The sequence below is a fragment of the Macaca thibetana genome, chromosome 3 (genome assembly GCF_024542745.1).
Source record: "Macaca thibetana thibetana isolate TM-01 chromosome 3, ASM2454274v1, whole genome shotgun sequence".
Taxonomy (NCBI): domain Eukaryota; kingdom Metazoa; phylum Chordata; class Mammalia; order Primates; family Cercopithecidae; genus Macaca; species Macaca thibetana.
In genome coordinates, this window is record NC_065580.1 from 130,090,811 (window position 1) to 130,109,897 (window position 19,087).

The 19,087-nt window shown below is 42.8% G+C and overlaps 1 protein-coding gene across 4 annotated transcripts in view; it reads left to right on the forward strand.

Moving 5' to 3' along the window:
- Positions 1-19,087, forward strand: part of RABGEF1 (RAB guanine nucleotide exchange factor 1) — an 82,454-nt gene that overhangs the window by 12,741 nt on the left and 50,626 nt on the right. The gene's annotated exons all lie outside the window — the stretch shown is intronic.

The window sequence follows — 19,087 nt, forward strand, 5'->3', positions numbered from 1 at the left end:
ATCTTTTTTTTTTTTTTTTTTTTGAGACGGAGTATTGCTCTGTTGCCCAGGCTGGAGTGCAGTGGTGCAATCTTGGCTCACTGCAACATCTGCCTCCTGGGTTCAAGCGATTCTCCTGCCTCAGCCTCCTGCGTAGCTGGGACTACAGGCACCCACCAACACCCCTGGCTAATTTTTTGTATTTTTAGTAGAGACAGGGTTTCACTATGTTAGCCAGGACAATCTCAATCTCCTGACCTCATGATTTGCCCACCTCAGCCTCCCAAAGTGCTGGGATTACAGGTGTGAGCCACTGTGCCAGGCCTTTGCCATCAGTTTTTTTTTTTTTTTTTTTTTTTTTTTTTTTTGAGACGGAGTCATGCTCTGTCACCCAGGCTGGAGTGCAGTGGCCGGATCTCAGCTCACTGCAAGCTCCGCCTCCCGGGTACACACCATTCTCCTGCCTCAGCCTCCCAAGTAGCTGGGACTACAGGCGCCCGCCACTTCGCCCGGCTAGTTTTTTGTATTTTTTAGTAGAGACGGGGTTTCACCGTGTTAGCCAGGATGGTCTCGATCTCCTGACCTCATGATTTGCCCACCTCAGCCTCCCAAAGTGCTGGGATTACAGGTGTGAGCCACCGCGCCCGGCAGCCATCAGTTTTTAAAGGAAATAGTCACTGAGCACTGAATGCTAGGTGGGCAGGTTTTATCTTTCAGCCTTTTTTTTTTTTTTTTTTTTAAGCCATTCATACTTTAGAATCTTTCAGCATTGTCAGGTTATCTTCTGGCTTCTATTATTTCTGTTGAGAATTTAGCTCGGGCGTGGGGGCTCACACCTGTAATCCCAGCACTTTGGAAGGCCACAGTGGGCAGATCACATGAGCCCAAGAGTTGGAGAGCAGCCTGGCCAATAGGGCGAGGCCCTGTGGCAACGTGGTAGCTCTTTTCCAGTACATTGGCCTGTCCAGCTCAGTTAGATGTCATTTACATATGTGTTTTATACTTTAGATACAAGAGACTTCTTAAAAGCTTAGAGCATAGCACGAATATTTGATTGCGCATATCTAACAAATCTGAATAAATGCATTTCAGGTCTAGGCATTGCGTTTTGTATTTCTCTAAACCAGTGTGCGCGCGTGTGTGTGTATCACTTTACCCAGCCACAGCAAGTGATTACGGATGAAATGGCTGCAGCAAAACTAAAACTATGATATGCCTTTGAGAAAAAAATTCTGAGCTGAGTGCATTGGCTCATGCCTGTAATAGCAGCACTTTGGGTGGCCAAGATGGGAGGATTGCTTGAGGCCAGAAATTCGAGACCAGCCTGGGAAATATAGTGAGATCCTGTTTCTGTTGCCCGGGTGCAGTGGCTCACACCTATAATCCCAGCACTTTGGGAGGCCAAGGCGGGTGGATCACAAGGTCAGGATATCGAGCCCATCCTGGCTAACACGGTAACTGTGTCTACTAAAAATACAAAAAATTAACTGGGCATGGTGGCAGGTGCGTGTAGTCCCAGCTACTCTGGAGGCTGAGACAGGAGAATGGTGTGAACCCAGCAGGTGGAGATTGCGTCACTGCACTCCAGCCTGGGCGACAGTGAGACTCCGTCCCCCCCAAAAAAAAAATTTAGCCAGGGATGGTGGTGCACACCTGTAGTCCCAGCTACTTGGGAAGCTAAAGTGGAGAGGATCACTTGAGCCCAGGCAGTCATGGCTACAGTGAGCTGTGATCATGCCGCTGCACTCTAGCCTGGGTTATACAGCAAGACCGTATGTCAAATAAAAGAAAAGAAGAAAAAAAACATAAAGAAAAGAAATGCCTTTAACAGAGACCACCTCATGTATTGCAGGTTGCTGTTCCTTTAGGTGGAGTTAGGAGAAATAATTTTTGGTCAGTAACTTAGTGAATAAATGGACCATTTGTGCTGCTTCCCTGGGTGAGAGCATAGAGAAATGGTACAAAGTAGGCTACAGTAGCCAGATTATCTTGTATGTAATTTTGAGCTGTTAGTCCAGAGAATGGCATGCTCAGATTAGAGTTACAATTTTGCTTAACCAAGGAGGGCTTGATCTAGTACAATAGAAGACTGTTGTCTGGAACTCATTCCTTAAGAATGCTGCCCTGCTTGCTCTGCTCATTCCAGCAGCAATCAACTCTACATTATGTTCCAGGGAGTTGATTATCATTTGGAATTATTTGTCCAGGCTAACGTTTGGACAAATATTGTTTCGTTATATTTAACATTAAAACTCTGACATTGACATTCACATTCATTTTGGAAGCATATTTAATCATATGAAAGTTGGTGAACCTTGGATTACAGATTGGAAATACTAATAAGCCTTTTATTAGAATGATGGTGTCTTCATACCATGAAGGTGAGGACTGAAAGATATATAAGAGGCCGGGCGCAGTGGCTCAAGCCTGTAATCCCAGCACTTTGGGAGGCCGAGATGGGCGGATCACGAGGTCAGGAGATCAAGACCATCCTGGCTAACACGGTGAAACCCCGTCTCTACTAAAAAATACAAAAAACTAGCCGGGCGAGGTGGCAGGCGCCTGTAGTCCCAGCTACTCGGGAGGCTGAGGCAGGAGAATGGCGTAAACTTGGGCGGCGGAGCTTGCAGTGAGCTGAGATCCGGCCACTGCACTCCAGCTTGGGCGACAGAGTGAGACTCCGTCTCAAAAAAAAAAAAAAAAAAAAAAGATATATAAGAAGAGTATCTGTAAATCGAAAGAAAATAGTAATGATATGAAAAATGAGCAAAATCAGTTAAAGAAAATATGCAAGTGCTAATAAATATCTGTAAAGGTGGCTAACCTTAGGGAAATGCACATTAAATGATTTTTTTTGTTTGCCTGTCAGAGTGACAAAAAATTGAAGTTCAATAATGCTATGCTTATGAGGTTATGGGAGACCAGATTCTCTCATACACTGTAGGTGGGAATGTAAATAGTATATTTTGTCAGACCAGTTTGGGATATGTCAGAATTTTAAAGGCACATACCTTTGGCATTCCGTTTCTGTTTCTAGCACACTGTTCACATTTTGTGGTCTGTTCAAGGTCATGGTCTGCCCATAACCTTTTCCTGCTTGTCTTTCACAGATTTATAAATTTTGTTAGTACTATTTCTGAATGTAATAAAATACTTCATTGTCCTGTTTACTTCAGATTTTTTTTCTAGTCTCTTATTTGCTTTTATGTTTTGGCTACAGATAGCCTATTAAAAACTAGCTAGACGTTTCAGTTTATGTGTTTTAAGTCTTGTTTCCTTTTTGACTTTTCCTGCAGTTTGTAACCTTAGATCCTCACCTCTTTAGGACTTTCATGAATACTTAATTTCAGTTCTTTCCATTTTCTGTTTGTCTCTAAAAACTTTAACTTTTTAAAGATACCTGTAATTAATGTAGGGGGTATCAGATTGCTGACCAGTTATTGCAACACTATTTATTGAAAATTTCTCCTTCCCCTCCTTCTTCTAACATTAAATTACCTTATATATTATATTAGATTCATTTTTGAGTCAGTGTATACTGTAATGGTTTGTTTGACAGGTCTGTGAGTTCACAGTCTTCTAACTAGTTTGCAAATAAATTCAGAAAATTAATTTAGAAAATCAAAAAATAATTGAGTCTGTTTATTTTTGCTGACAGAATCATTTTGTTGAGTTCCAAAAAGTCTTGTGGGATTTTTATGGCCATTTGTAGTAAACTTACACATTTCGGAATGTTTGACATGGTTATAACATTTATTTTCGCACATTGTGTTAAGTATATTTCTGTATTTTTATGTGGATTATATTTTCTCATTAAAATGTTTTCTACAAGACTTTACATATTGATGCTATTATGACTGAGATCTTTTTTATACTTTCTAACTTGTTATTGTCTGTTACAAGAGTTCCACAGATTTCATGTACCTGTTTAGCTTATTTCACATAAATATGAATTCTTTTTGAAAGTTAGCCATTTTAAAGTTAATTTCTCAGCATTAATAGTGTTTTATTTTCTTCCTTTAGGCCTTCCAAATATATAGTCATACTCTCATATTACACAGTAAGCTCCACAATGACTGAAACGGTTTATTTTTACTTAACATTTGTATCCCAAGTGCCTGTCGTACAGTAATCAATCAGTATATAAATATTTGAATGAATGCAGAGGGAACACTATAGGAATATGTACCATATACAGTAACTGTCTCTGGATGATGACTAAAACATTTTTTTCTGCTTGTCTATATATATCAGGTTTTGTAAATAGTGAGTATTATTTTCTAACTGGAAAAAAAATTAAGGGAAAACAATCACCCATAAGTTTTATTTCTTAACTGAGGTCAAAGGATAGCTTATTGTTTTGCTAGAATTGATTGGATGTTTCCTGTAAGTCCCAGATGAGTTGCCTGGAGGAGAGGAGTGACTTCTGAGGGCATGACATTGAACCCAGGAATAGGAAGCGGACCCTCAAGAAGGATAGCGGGAAACTACTCACATCTGCAAAGTGTTTTTGTTTTGCTTTTCTGAGACGAAACTGGCTTGCATCCAGAGCCTTAAGAAAGAGTACTAATAGTTCTGGGAGCTTTGTAAGTAAGCTTTGTACCTCTCTGTCCTTTTTAGGGTACCTGGACCCGGAATAAATCCTAGCCCTGGGGCACGATTTGTAGAATCCTAACTGTCCCAGCAGCAGAGATCATTTTTACTCTGTCTTGTCTGACATCAGTGGGACCAATTGAATTGTGCATTCTTTATGTCCAGGTTGCTCAATCAAGCTCCTCTTTATTGGAATGCAGTGCTCCCATAGGAGCTGCGTGTGGCCCCTCAGAGCTCCCTCTGGAAGCAGTGCTGGTGGTGGTTACCTGTCTAGGGAAAGGTCTGTCTACCCAGGAGAGGAAGAGTTGAGTTTCACGCAGTTGATCCTCCATGTTTCTTCCTGCGTTTACAGGCTATGCCGTCTGTAACTCTGATGTCCAGTCTGGGTGTGCCGACTCTCCTGCCTTCTACCATAACAGACACTGTCACCACCACTACATAGCCTTTCAAATGATGGCACTCTCTTTTGGTGGTACCCTTGCTCTCTTTTTATACTTAGAAGCAGCAGAATGAGTGGTGTGTTTAACTGATACACATTGGTCCTGTGATAGTTGTTTATTTTTATTAAAAAACGTTCATTTGTGAATTTTAACAAAACTTTAAAATTTGGAACAATTAATGACTTCAAATCCATACGAAGCTGTGAAGATAGTACAGACAGGTCCTGTGTACTCTTCTAGTTTGCTTAATCTTACATAACTGTAATACGATGTCAAAACCAGGAAATTCATATTTGTGCTACGTATGTGTATAGTGTCATGCACATTTTATCTCATACGTAGATTCCTGTAGCCACCGCCATAGTCAAGATATAGAACTATTCCATTACCCCAAAGACTTCCCTCCTGCCTTTTTAGTCACATCCTGTGTCAGCAGTCCCCAGGGCTGCCCCCAGGTTTCGTAATTCGCTTGGGGCTCTCACAGGTCATACTTACTCCTTGCTATGGTTTGTTGCAGTGAGGGGATACAAAGCAGGATTAATAAAGGATAGTTGTGCATTGAGCAGATTCTACAGGACACCAGCACTGTTAAGATTCGAAGAGTCTTCTCCCAGCAGAGTTGCCCAGGATGTGCTTACTTCCCCAGCCATAAACTCTAGCAACACGTGTGAAGTGTTTTTTATTGTGAAAGCTCAGGTACGCCTCAGAATCCAGGGCTTTTACTGGAGGCTGGTCACATAGTGTATTCGTTCGTTCATTCTCACATTGCTATGAAGAAATACCTGACACTGAGTCATTTATAAAGAAAGGAGGTTTGATTAGCTCACAGTTCTACAGGCTGTACGGGAAGCATTGCAGCTTCTGCTTCTAGGGAGGCCTCAGGAAGCTTCCAATCACAGTGGAAAGCAAAGGGGGAGCAAAGTGTCTCCCCTGGTGGGAGCAGGAGCAAGAGAGAAGGTGCTACACACTTTTAAACAACCAGATCTCACAAGCACAGAACCACAGGGGGTGGTGCGAAACCATTCATGAGTAACTGCCCCATGATCAGATCACCTTTCACAGGCCCCATTTCCAACACTGGGGATTACAATTCAACGTGACATTTGAGTGGGGACACAGATCCAAACCATATCACATAGGCATATGCGACTTTATATCACATAGACTTTATATCACATATCACATAGGCTTTGCGACTGACTCCAGAAGGAAAGCAGGTGTTTACCATAAATCATACAGTTTGCACAAAATATCTAGACAAGCTGGAACAGTGTGGTTCAGTACCGTAACCATACAAAACACCCTTATCACTTAGGGCATAGGGCTAGTAAAAGACCTGAGTTTCTAGGAGCTGACCAAGGGCCAGTCTCACCTGCAGGCCCGTCTGAGAATGTGCATCATTTGAGCAAGTCAGGCTTGCTGGGTTAACTGTTTATACCATTTTCCTTCCCCTCCTCTCCCTTGCTTTCACCACTCTTAACCTGGAAAAAGCACTAATTTGTTCTCCATATCTGTAGTTTTGTCATTTGGAAAGGTTGTATGAATCCTAGAGTATGTGAACTTTTAAGATGGAGTTTTTCAAAAACTCAACATGTTGCCCTTGAGCCTCCAGGTTTTTACATGTGTTAATGGTTTACATGTGTTAATCCCTTGTAAAGTTGATTAGCATGTATAATTTTTTTTTTTTTTTTTAAGACAGAGTCTCACTCTGTTGCCCAGACTGGAGTGCAGTGGCACGACCTCAGCTCACCACAACCTCTGCCTCCTAGGTTCAAGTGATTCTCCTGCCTCAGCCTCCTGAGTAACTGGGACTACAGGCGCATGCCACCACGCCCGGCTAACTTTTGTATTTTTAATAGGACGGAGTTTCACTCTGTTGGCCAGCCTGGTCTCAAACTCTTGACCGTGTGATCTGCCTGCCTCAGCCTCCCCAAGTGCTGGGATTACAGATGTGAGCCACCATGTCCAGCCAGCATGTATAATTTTAACATAATGGCTAATCACTCATGAGGGGAAGAGATTTTTGAACATTTTTAATTAATAGAGAGACAGGGTCTGCTGTGTTGCCCAGGCTGGTCTTGAATGCTTGACCTCAAGCCATCCTCCCACCTTCGCCTCCTAAAGTGCTGGGGTTATAGGCATGAACCATTGCACCTGGCCCCGGGGAAGGGATTTTTGTATTTATTAAGCATTGAGTATGTATCATTGCTTTATAGCCATGTTATTCTATGGTCTCTACAATAACCTTATTCATTCAGTTATTGTTCTTTCAACAAAGATTTGAGAACCTATGATATGCCCAGTTGTGCAGGGAAAAACCTCCTCAAACTGTGTTTTTCCTCTGCTCATGCCAAGCAATCATCAACACAGAAGACTTCCATGACCATATGTGTGCGGATTCTTCCCCTACACACCACACCGACTGGGTGTCTTCCTTCACTATCTACCAGGAGATAGTGTTCACTTCCTGCACTATCTACCAGGAGATAGTGTCAGATTGCCCAGGGTGAGGACTCAGTCCCCATGACTGCCCCTCCTAACCCCCATCAGTTGCAACTCCGGGCCTCCAGAACTTCTAACTGACCAGCTCCAAGTTCGGGTTCCCATGGCTCCCTTTTTAGGTTTGATTAATTTGCCGAGGTGATTTGCAGAACTCAGGGAGATGCTTATGTTTACCGGTTTATTACAACGGATATTGCAAAGGATCCAGGTGAAGGAGATGCTGGGGGCGAGGACTAGGGGAAGGTGCGGAACTTCCATGCCCTCCCTGGGTGTAAGCCCTCCAGGAACCTCCACTGTGTTCAGCTACCTGAAAGCTTCCTGGGCCCAGTTCTCTTGGGTTTTTGTGGAGGCTTCCTGACATCAGCATTCGTCCCTCAGAGTATAGAGCTGGACCCTCTCTGGGGAGGGTTTAAGACCAATCCAGAGTAGAGTCCTGCCTTGGGGCAGGTAAAAGGAGGGTAGAGAAAAGTCAGAGAGGCTGCCCATGAGGCCTAACACACCCAGCCTTATAACACAAAAGCCTGGGGCTGGCCATGGTGGCTCATGCCTGTAATCCCAGCACTTTGGGAATCTGAGGTGGGCAGATCACTTGATGTCAGGAGTTCGAGACCAGCCTGGCCAACATGGTGAAACCCCGTCTCTACCTAAAATACACCATGGGCATGGTGGCAGGCACCTGTAGTACCAGTTACTCAGGAGGCTGAGGCAGAATTGCTTGAACCTGGGAGGTGGCGGAGGTTGCAGTGAGCTGAGACTTCACCACTGTACTCCAGCTTGGGCAACAGAGCGAGATCCTGTCTCAAAACAAAACAAAACCTAGGAGGAGGACTATGGTAGTTACCAGCCAGGGACCGTGGATGAAAACCAATATATAACATCACACTGGTACTATTTGAATCACTAGAAATGTAACAGTGGAGAAGGAAAATAAGGTCTCTGTCCTCAGCAAATTGCATTCTGGCAGTGAGGGAGACAGATCAACAGGTAAAGAAGTAAATAAAAAATATTTATTAGAAATAGGACATGGAGGCTGGGTGCAGTGGCTCACGCCCATAATCCCAGCACTTTGGGAGGCCAAGTTGGGTGGATCACTTGAGGCCAGGAATTCGAGATCAGCCTGGTCAATATGACAAAACCCTGTCTCTACAAGAAATACAAAACTTAGCCAGGTGTGGTGCCACATGCCTGTAGTCCCAGCTACTCAAGAGGCTGAGGCAAGAGGATCGCTTGAGCCTGGGGAGGTCGAGTGTAGTGAGTCATGATTGCACCACTGCACTCTAGCCTAGGTGACAAGGTGACACCCAGTCTCAAGGAAAAGAAACCAAAAATAGGCCGGGCGCGGTGGCTCAAGCCTGTAATCCCAGCACTTTGGGAGGCCGAGACGGGCGGATCACGAGGTCAGGAGATCGAGACCATCCTGGCTAACACGGTGAAACCCCGTCTCTATTAAGAAATACAAAAAAAAACTAGCTGGGCGAGGTGGCAGGCGCCTGTAGTCCCAGCTACTCGGGAGGCTGAGGCCGGAGAATGGCGTAAACCCGGGAGGCGGAGCTTGCAGTGAGCTGAGATCCGGCCACTGCACTCCAGCCTGGGTGACAGAGCGAGACTCCGTCTCAAAAAAAAAAAAAAAAAGAAACCAAAAATAAAAAGAAAAAGGAATAGGACATGAAGGCTGGGCATGGTAGGTCACATCTGTTCAAGCCTGGGCTACGTGGTAAGACCTGCCTCTAACCCACCTTGCGCCCCTCTGCCTGCCCCAAGAATAATAAGAAATAGGATGTGGAGAAATGGCATTGGGTCCACGACAGAGGTGAGGGTGGGGTAGGTTGGGTGGGTAGTATTTCACAGAGGCTGGGGAAGGCTTCTCACAGTCTGATGTGAAAGCTTAAACCTAAACGATGAGAAAGAAACCACCTCCTGGACAGCAAGGGCCACAGCATTCCTGACATTGGAACAGCGCTTGCAAAGCCTCTCCTAACAAAGGGGGAAGTGGAAAGGATAGCAGTTTGAAACACTCATTTATTTTTTGTTTTTATTTTTTTAAAAGAGAAGGTCTCTGTTGCCCATGCTGGAGTTCAGTGGTGCCATCATAGCTCGCTGCAGCCTCAAATTCCCATTCTCAACCAGTTGTCCTACTTCAGCCTTCCTAAGTGCTGGGAGTAGAGGCGTGAGTCATTGCCCGTGTCCACAGTACTCATTTATTATCTCAAAGTTCTGTAGATTAGAGGTTCAAGCAGGCTCCACTGGGTATTCTGCTGAGGACCTCAGGAGGTCAGAATTAAGCATCACTCATCCTGGGTTTTTATTTGGAGGTGATAGGGAGAGTCTCCTTCCACACACACTCATGTTGGCAGAATTCATTTTCATGTGGTGAAGGTGTGAGGTCCTTATTTCTTTGCTGGCTGTCAGCCAGAAGTCATTCTCGGCCTCTAGAAGCCACTCAAATTTCTTGGCTTTTAGTCTCCTCCAGCTTCAAAACCATCAGTAGTGATTTGACGCTCCCTAACTGCACATTTTGTCTCTTCTGTTTTTGAAAAAGACAGCTTTATTGAGGTATAATTCACATACCATACAATTCTCCCTTTTCAAGTGCACAATTACAACCATTACCACAGCCAAATTTAGAATATTTTCATCATCTCACAAAGAAACTCATGCCCTTTCTCTATCCCCTTTATTTCCATCCTGTTCCCTCTCAGTACTAAGTGACCACCAGTCTATTTTCTGTCTCTCTAGATTTCCCTGGTATGGATGTTCGGATGAATGGAATCGTATAATGTGTGGTGTTTTATAACTGGCATCTCTCACTTAGCATGTTTTCAGGGTTCACCATGTTGTAGCATATATCAGTACTTCATTCCTTTTTATGACCAAATAATACTCCATTTTATGGATATACCACATTTTGTTTATTAATTCATCACTTGATGTACATTTGGGTTGTTTCTGCTCTTGGATTATTATGGATGATGCTGATACAAACGTTCATGTACAAGTTTCTCTGTGAACATGTTTTTGTTTCTCTTAGTCTAGGAGTGAAATTGCTGGTTTCTATGGTAATATTGTTTAATCATATGAGAAACTGCAGGGCTTCTCCACAATGGCTGTACCATTTCACATTCCTACAAACAGTGTATGAGGGTTCCAGTTTCCCCACATCCTTGGCAACACTTGTTATTTCTGACTTTTTGGTTCTAGTCATCCTACTGGATGTGAAGTGGCATCTCATTTTGGTTTCGTTTTGCATTTCCTTGATGACAGATGATGTGGAACATCTTTTCACATACTCATGACTGACTGTCTTTCTGGTGAAATGTCCATTCAGATCTTTTACCCGTTGAAAAAATTGTTACTTACTTTTTATTATTGAGTTATAAGAATTTTTTATATATTCTGGATGGAAGTTCCTTATTACATAAATGACTTGCAAATGTTTTCTCTCATTCTGTGGGTTCTATTTTCATTTGATAAGGTCCTCTGAAGCACAAACATTAAAATTTTGTTGGAGTTCAATTTATCTGTCTTTTGTTGCTCCTGCTTTTGGTGCCATATCTAAACATCCTTTGTCAAATCCAATATCATGAAAATTTTACCTCTGTATTTTCTTCTGAGAGCTTTAGTTTTAGCTTTTACATTTAAGTCTTTGATTGATTCTGAGTTAATTTTTGTATGTGGTATGAAATAAGCATCTAACATCTAACATCGTTCTTTTGCATGTGGCTGTCCAGTTTTCCCAGCACAATTTGGTGAAAAGACTCTTTTTTCCTCCATTGAATAGTCTTGGTACTTTTGTGGAAAATCAGTTGACAGAAGACGTGTGGGTTTATTTCTGAAATCTCAATTTATTCTGTTGATTTCTATGACTGTCCTTGTGCCAGTACCACACTGTAGTAATTCCCATGGCTTTGTAGTAAGGTTTGAAATCAGGAAATGTAAGTTTTCTTACATTCTTTTTCAATATTGTTTTGGCCATTCTGGGTCCTTGTTCTCTTCTGCATTTTAGGGTTCGTGTGCTTTCATTGGGCCCATCTAGATAATCCAGGATAATCTCCTTATTTCCATGATTAGTCAACTTAATTATATCTGCAAAGTCTTTTTGCAGTGTAAGGTGACTTAATCACAGGTGTAGCACCAGAGAGTGAAGGTCATGGGTACACAGGTCCTGTGAGGCTTAGTTTGGTGAAAAGGTGGAGAATGATAGGAGCAGAGAGGTTGGAGAGGGACATCGGAAAGGGAGTTTCAGAATAATTATAGTTTGCCTAAAATCACATTTCCAGTACGTGGCAGAGCTGGGGTTCGAGTGCACATACGACTAATGTCTGTGATCACTCAGGACCTACAGGGCCTTCTACTTTTCTCTGCTTCTTCGAGTATGTCTATTTCACTGTGTAGACTATCCTGATACTCAGACCACTTGATGGAAGATGATCATGTTACACAGTTCCATCATTCAAGAGAACAGCCTCGACTTAGTCCCATTTCCAAAACTCCAAGCAAAAGACTCTAACACAGTTGGAGAGAATCAGCTGTGACCCTGAATTGGGGGACCATTCACCTTATACAAACATAGCTGCTGCCAGCTTATCTTTGCGGATTGAGAGGACAGTTTCCTGATAACACGGGAGGTTATGTGCTAGGCAGACTCCCCAAACTATGTTCATTTTAGTAACATCATACATATAGTATACTTCATACGTATAGTGTACTTCATACATATAGTACAACATCATACTTATAGCACAAAATTTAAAACACTTAATTGATCTGTGCAAAAAAATAGATATTTCCTTTTGCCTATTTCTCTTGGAAGGGAAGAAAAGGAACATCAGGATGATAATGGCAAGATTAACTTAGACTTTCAAAATAATTTGAAACCCAGAACTTGGCATACTAAGTGTAGGCTTACTTCAGCCCAGGAGTTCAAGACCACCTGGGTAACGTGGCAAAACATCGCCTCTACAAAAAAATACAACAGTTAGCCAGGCGTGGTGGGAGTATTGCTTGAGCTCGGGAAGTCAAGGCTGCAGTGAGCTGTGATCACGCCACTGCACTCCAGCCTGAATGACAGACCCTCTTCTGAAAAAAAAAAAAAAAGGAAGCTTAATGCTTAGTGATGCCTCTGCCACTTACCACCTTTTGGTGGAATAAGTCATGATTTCTTAATGTTAGTATCTTTATCTCTTACCATAGGACGTAGTAGATGGTCTTTAAAAACATTCTAGGCCTCTATTCTTTTCTTTTTTTCTACTTCTTATTTTCTTCTTTTCTCCCTCAGCCTTATCTACTATTTATAAATGGCTGATGTCTTAGATCTAAATCCTGACCTTGGAGGGCTTTAACCTTGCAGAGGAAGTAAACAGTAAACTTGAGAGTTCTTTCTAATTAGATTTCCCTCTCCCTGCCAATTCGCATTAAATAACTCTTACAGATCTGACCTCTAAGGTAGATTACCATTGTCTTCTTTCCATTCCCACTGTGTTACCTCTTATTATTTATTTATTTATTTATTTGTTTTTGAGACAGGGTTTCACTCTGTTGCCCAGGCTGGAGTGCCCTGGTGCGATCTCGGCTTACTGCAGCCTCTGCTTCCCAGGTCCAAGCGATTCTCGTGCCTCGGCCTCCTGAGTACCTGGGATTACAGGCAAGCGCTACCACGCCTGGCTACCCACTGTGTTACCTCTAGTCCTCTAATTGTAGTTGTCTCTTGGTCAGTAGCTGTGTCTCCTGTTCTGTACTTCTACCTAATCTAACCTAGAAATTGCCTCTCAAGTTTTTGTTTGTTTGTTTGTTTTTTTAGACAGCGTCTCCCTCTGTTGCCCAGGCTGGAGTACAATGGCGTGATCTTGGCTCACTGCAACCTCCGTCTCCCAGGTTCACATGATTCTTGTGTCTCAGCCTCCTGAGTAGCTGGGATTACAGGCGTCTGCCACCATTTCCAGCTAATTTTTGTATATTTAATAGAGACTTTGCCATGGCTTTGCCATGTTGGCCAGGCTGGTCTCAAACTCCTGCCCTCAGGTGATCCACCCTCCTCGGCCTCCCAAAGTGCTGAGATTATAGGCGTGAGCCACCGTGCCCAGCCGAGGTGGTGGTGGTGGTGGTTGTTGTTTTTTTATCATAGAGTAAAATTGATTTGGGAGGAGTATAATGTTCTGGGAATTTTTAAATTTTAATAGATTTATGTAAGCACCTCCACAATCAGAATACAGAAGTTTCATCACCTAAAAACTTTCTTGTGCTCATCCTTTATAGTCACATCCTTTCCTACCCCTGGTTCCTAAATGGAATTATACAGTGTGTTAAGTTTTAAGATGGCTGCTATGGTCTGAATCTTTGTGTGTCCCCCAAATCCATATGTTGAAATTCTAAACCACAAAGTGATGCTACTAGGAGGTGGAGCCTTTGGGAGGTGAGTAGTTCATGAAAGTGGAGCCCCCATGACTGGGGCTTATAAGTGCCCTTATAAGAGACTGCAGAGAGCCTAGCCTGTCTTCCCCTCCCACCATGTGAGGACATAGGGAGAAGGTACCTTCATTGAACCACCAGACACCAACATCTGTTGACTTCTTGATCTTGAACTTGCCAGCTTCCTGAACTGTGAGAAATAAATTTCTGTTTTTTGTGACCTACCCAGTTTATGGTATTTTGTTCCTGCAGCCAGAAGGAACTAAGATGCTGGCTTCTGTCAGCATAAAGCCTTTGAGATTCATCGAAGTTGTTGGGTGTACTGATACCTGTTGTTTTCCTGAGTAGCATTCTGTTGTATGGATGTACCATAGTTTGTTTATTCATTCTCCCATTGAAGGATATTTTAGTTGTCATTTTTTTGTCATCACAGATAATGCTACTATAACTGTTTGTATATAGAATTTTGCAAATAGCAGTTTTTATTTCTCTAGAGGGAATACCCAGGAGAGGGATTGTATGGTTGGATGGTCATTGTATGTATACATTTTTGAGAAACTATAAAAGTGTTTTCTCTAGTGTCTGTACTATTTTGCATTCCACTAGGAATGTATGAGGGTTGTAGTTACTCTGCATCCCTGCTGCCACTTGGTATTGTCAGTATTTATTTTTTTTCTGAGGTGGGGTCTCATCTGTCACCCAGGCTGAAGTGCAGTGGTGTGATGATACTGGCTTGCTGCAGCTTCCACCTCCTGGGCTCAAGTGATCCTCCCACCTCAGCCTACTGAGTAGCTGGAACCATATCCATGCACCACCATCCCTGCCTAATTTTTTTTTTTTTTTTTTTTTTTTGTATTTTTTGGTAGAGAGTGGATTTTGCCATGTTGCCCAGGCTCTGTCAGTATTTTTTATTTTAACCATTCTAATAGATTTGAGTGATATCTCATGGTGGTTTTAGTTTGCATTTCTCTAATGACTGAACAATGTTGAACAACTATTCATGTGCTGCTTTGCCACCACATCAATAACTGCAAGGGACCTGAGTTTTAAATCCTCCCTACTTAAAAGTAGCAAGTTAGTCTCCATAGTTGCATGGATATTGTCCCTAGACGAGAAACTTCTTGGTTGGAGGCAAAAGAGGAGGACACAGGTCACAGGACATCAGCAGAACCAGCTTCATGTTCACATGTACTGACTACCTTTGTCCTGTAAGTTCCCTGTGGGCAATGACACAAGTAGGAAATCCAAGCTCAGGGAACTCAGCTCTCCATAAGGGATGGCAAACAAACGTTTCAAACCTTTGATGTGAAGGGAGACATTATATTTACTGTACTGGACAGTTAACAAATTGTCTTCTGCTGTGGAAGGAACTGTCATCTTTCTCTTGTAAGGATGTTCAATATACAAACATTGTTGACTGGACAGTATGTAGCAAAGGCCTCTCACGGAAATGTGCGACACCAGTGTGTCTGTCTTCTTTGGTAAAGTGTCTGTTGAGGTTTTTTGCTCATTTTTAAGTTGGGTGTTTTGTTTTCTGACAACTGAGTTTTGAGAGTTCTTTATACATTCTGGGTATGTAAGTTCTTTGCCAAATTGGTGATTTGCTGCAAGTATGTTCTCCCATTCCTGTACTTGTAGCTTGTCTTTTTATTTTCTAAACAGTTTTTCTGGCCGGGCGCGGTGGCTCAAGCCTGTAATCCCAGCACTTTGGGAGGCCGAGACGGGCGGATCACGAGGTCAGGAGATCGAGACCATCCTGGCTAACATGGTGAAACCCCGTCTCTACTAAAAAAAACAAAACAAAACAAAACAAAAAACAAAAAACAGTTATTCCCAGAGCAAAATGTTTTGTTGCCAAGTTTGGGATGCAGATTCTGTGGGCTGTGGCTTTAATGTCAGTTCATTGTTCAGAGTTTTGTAGTGCTGTTTCCATCTGTTTCATGCATGTGCTGATCTGAGATCTGCATAGTGGTCTCTCTGTTAGTCCCAATTTAGAAACCTTTGGTACTGAATAGCATAAGATCTGTGCATATGCAGCCTAAGGGTAAGCCTAGAAATTGCTTTCTTGAGTTCTCCTCAGCAGTTTTTCCCATACTTTTTGTTCCCCAGGAGCTCATATTTCCTTTCTTTGTCCAGAAAACTGTGGATTTAGTTATCCCACTCTGTCATGTCCTTCCACCACTGCCTATACGTTTGAGACCAAGGATAGAGATTGGGAAAAATCGATAGTTCTCCTGCCTCAGAGTTTGGCTGCTGTACTCTCTCATTTCAGCCATAGCTGCAAACAAAGCACACGATTGCTGGGCACTGTGGCTCAAGAGAAAGTGGGGATGGTAAGTGGAGAGATCCCCATATTCTCTCTGGCTGTTATGAGTTCCCTTTCACATGCCTAGAGCCCGATCTAGAGGAGCTTTCTGTGTGCTGTGGGGCCCATTTCCAGGTTGGCTGGTGGTATTGGATGGGAGAAGGAGGTAATCTCTTAGACGGCTGGGTAGTACTTCCAATTCTGGTCTTCCCCACTTCTCCATTTTGCTTTTCAGAATCCTCAAAAGTAGTGCACAGTGCATACTGACCAGGTTTGATAGCTGGGTGAAATCTGTGAGGCCTCTCTCCCCAGCAACTGCAGTCGCTGTGCTCAATTTTTCTTCCTTGTTTTCATTTATGCCTGACTTCCTTCTAGCTGTCACCCCCATGTCTGCACACCTTAATATTCAGCCAAAGATTGTTGTTGGTTCAGACAAAGATTGAGATTGCGCCCAAACATCTCAGTTTTTAGTTAGGCTTCCACTCTGATCAGCAGAGCCTGTGCATGCACAGAGGAGACACAGGAGAAACCTGCAAAAATAAGAGCGAAGTTAGAGGGGAGGGCTTGACATTTGAGTTCATTCCTTGATCTGGACGTAGATACATCGCAGAAAGTGGAAGTTTTGTCCATCTTTACAGTTGCTTTTGCAGGAGGGGATTTATTTTCCTTCTCACTTGGTCATGCTAGAAGACAGAACTCTACATCTCAAGTTTTATGTCTTAAGATAGAGATCTTACCATGCTTTCCCCTTTTCAGGAGCTTTCAGTGTTGACTTTCAGTCCAGACTCTGTAGCTTAGAGTTTTAAAAAGCCATCATGATTTGACTTCCCACCTAACTTGTTTAGTTTACCTTCTGTCTATACAAATCATTCATATTTTAAATTTGCCTTCCTGCTTCTGAGCTTTTTGTGAAAGGCATCCTTCCTGTCCAGAATGTCCTTCCTCTTTCTGTCATCTTTCCGAGACCCTTTCAACACAAGGCTCTTTAAGGTCTGTCACCAGGATCCCCAAGTGGTCTCTGTACTCCCTATGTCAGAAGTCCTATGTCTGTTGCTCCCCAACAGTTTCCTAACACCCTCTTTTTCTGCATTTTTCAGTCTGCCTGTACTTTTGGTTATGAGCTTCATGAGGGCAAGGGACGTGTTCTATCAGTTGCATCACCAGTGCCATCTAGCTCAATTCTCTGCACACAGTTGGCACTTAGTAAATGTTTGAGTTAAATTAATAAGATCCCCAAGATATAGGGTTTAATTTTATCTGCACATGTGTGTCTCTTGAATGAATGGTGAGGAGTGCTGCTTTTTTTCTGTGCTTGTTTGGCAGTTTGTTATTGTGGAGAAGAATGAAGACCATGTGGTTTCAGTTTGAAAGGAAATTGTTGCATAGCGATTTACCATACAGCTGTGAGACTATGAACAAATGAGTTTAAATATTACACAGTAGAAAAGAAAACTGACTTTGGAAATTATGATATTATTTCAATTTTTTTTCACTCCTCTTCTTTCTAGACAAGGCCTCGCTCTGTCTCCCAGGCTGGAGTGAAGTGGTGTAATCATGGCTCATTGCAGCCTCCAACTCCTGGGCTGAGGCAGTCCTCCTATCTCAGCCTCCCGAGTAGCTGGGACTATAGGCGTACACCATCACACCCAGCTCGTTTTTGCATTTTTTGGTAGAGATGAGATGGGGTCTTGCTGTGTTGCCAAGGTTGGTCCTGAACTCCTAGCCTCAAGTGATCCTCCCACCTTGGCCTCCCAAAGTGGTATGAGCCACTGTGCGCATCCTGGGTTTGTTTTTTTACAGTAGGCATCCTAATGGGTATGAAATGGTATCTCATTGTGGTTTTGATTTGCATTTCTGTGATGATTAGTGATGCTGAGCATTTTTTCACTTGTTTGTTGGCTGTTGGTATATCTTTGGAGAATTGTCTATTGAAGTCCTTTTCCCATTTGTTAACCAGATTATCTTGGTTTTTTTGTTATTGAGTGGTCAGAGTTCCTTTATATTCTGGATATTAACCCCTTATTAGATATGTGGTTTGCAGATATGTTCTCTCATTCTGTGTGTTGTTCACAGAATGGCTCACTGCAAGCTCCGCCTCCTGGGTTCACACCATTCTTCTGCCTCAGCCTGCCGAGTAGCTGGGACTACAGGCACCCGCCACCACGCCCGGCTAATTTTTTTGTATTTTTAGTAGAGACGGGGTTTTACCATGTTAGCCAGGATGGTCTCCAACTCCTGACCTCATAATCTGCCTGCCTCGGCCTCCCAAAGTGCTGGGATTACAGGCATGAGCCACCGCCAACGCCCGGCTAATTTTTTTGTATTTTTAGTAGAGACGGGGTTTCACCATGTTAGCCAGGATGGTCTCGATCTCCTGACCTTATTATCAGCCCCCCTCGGCCTCCCAAAGGGCTGGGATTACGGGCGTGAGCCAGCTCATCCAGCCTGTGCAGACATTTTCAAGTTTGATGGAATGTATTTGTCTGACTTTGCTTTTGTTGCCTGTGGTTTTGGTGTCATATCCTAGAAGTCGTTGCAAAATCCAGTGTCGGGAAGCTTTTCCCCTAAGTTTTCTTCTAGGAGTTTTCTAGTTTCCAGCCTTTACATTTAGGTCTTTAATCTAATGTTAGCCCTTTCTTAATTTTTTTTTTTTTTTTTTTTTTTTTTTTTTTGGTATTTTGGGTGGGGAATAAGTCTTTCTTTCATATGGCTGTGTCGTGAAATTTACTATATTTAATATTTCTTTTTTCTTTCTTCCTCCCCTCCCTCCCTCCCTCCTTCATTTCCTCCTTCCCTCTCTTACAGCTTGAAGATAATGGAATGACTCACTTTTTGTTCATAATTGGTAAGATTTTAGTTAGTA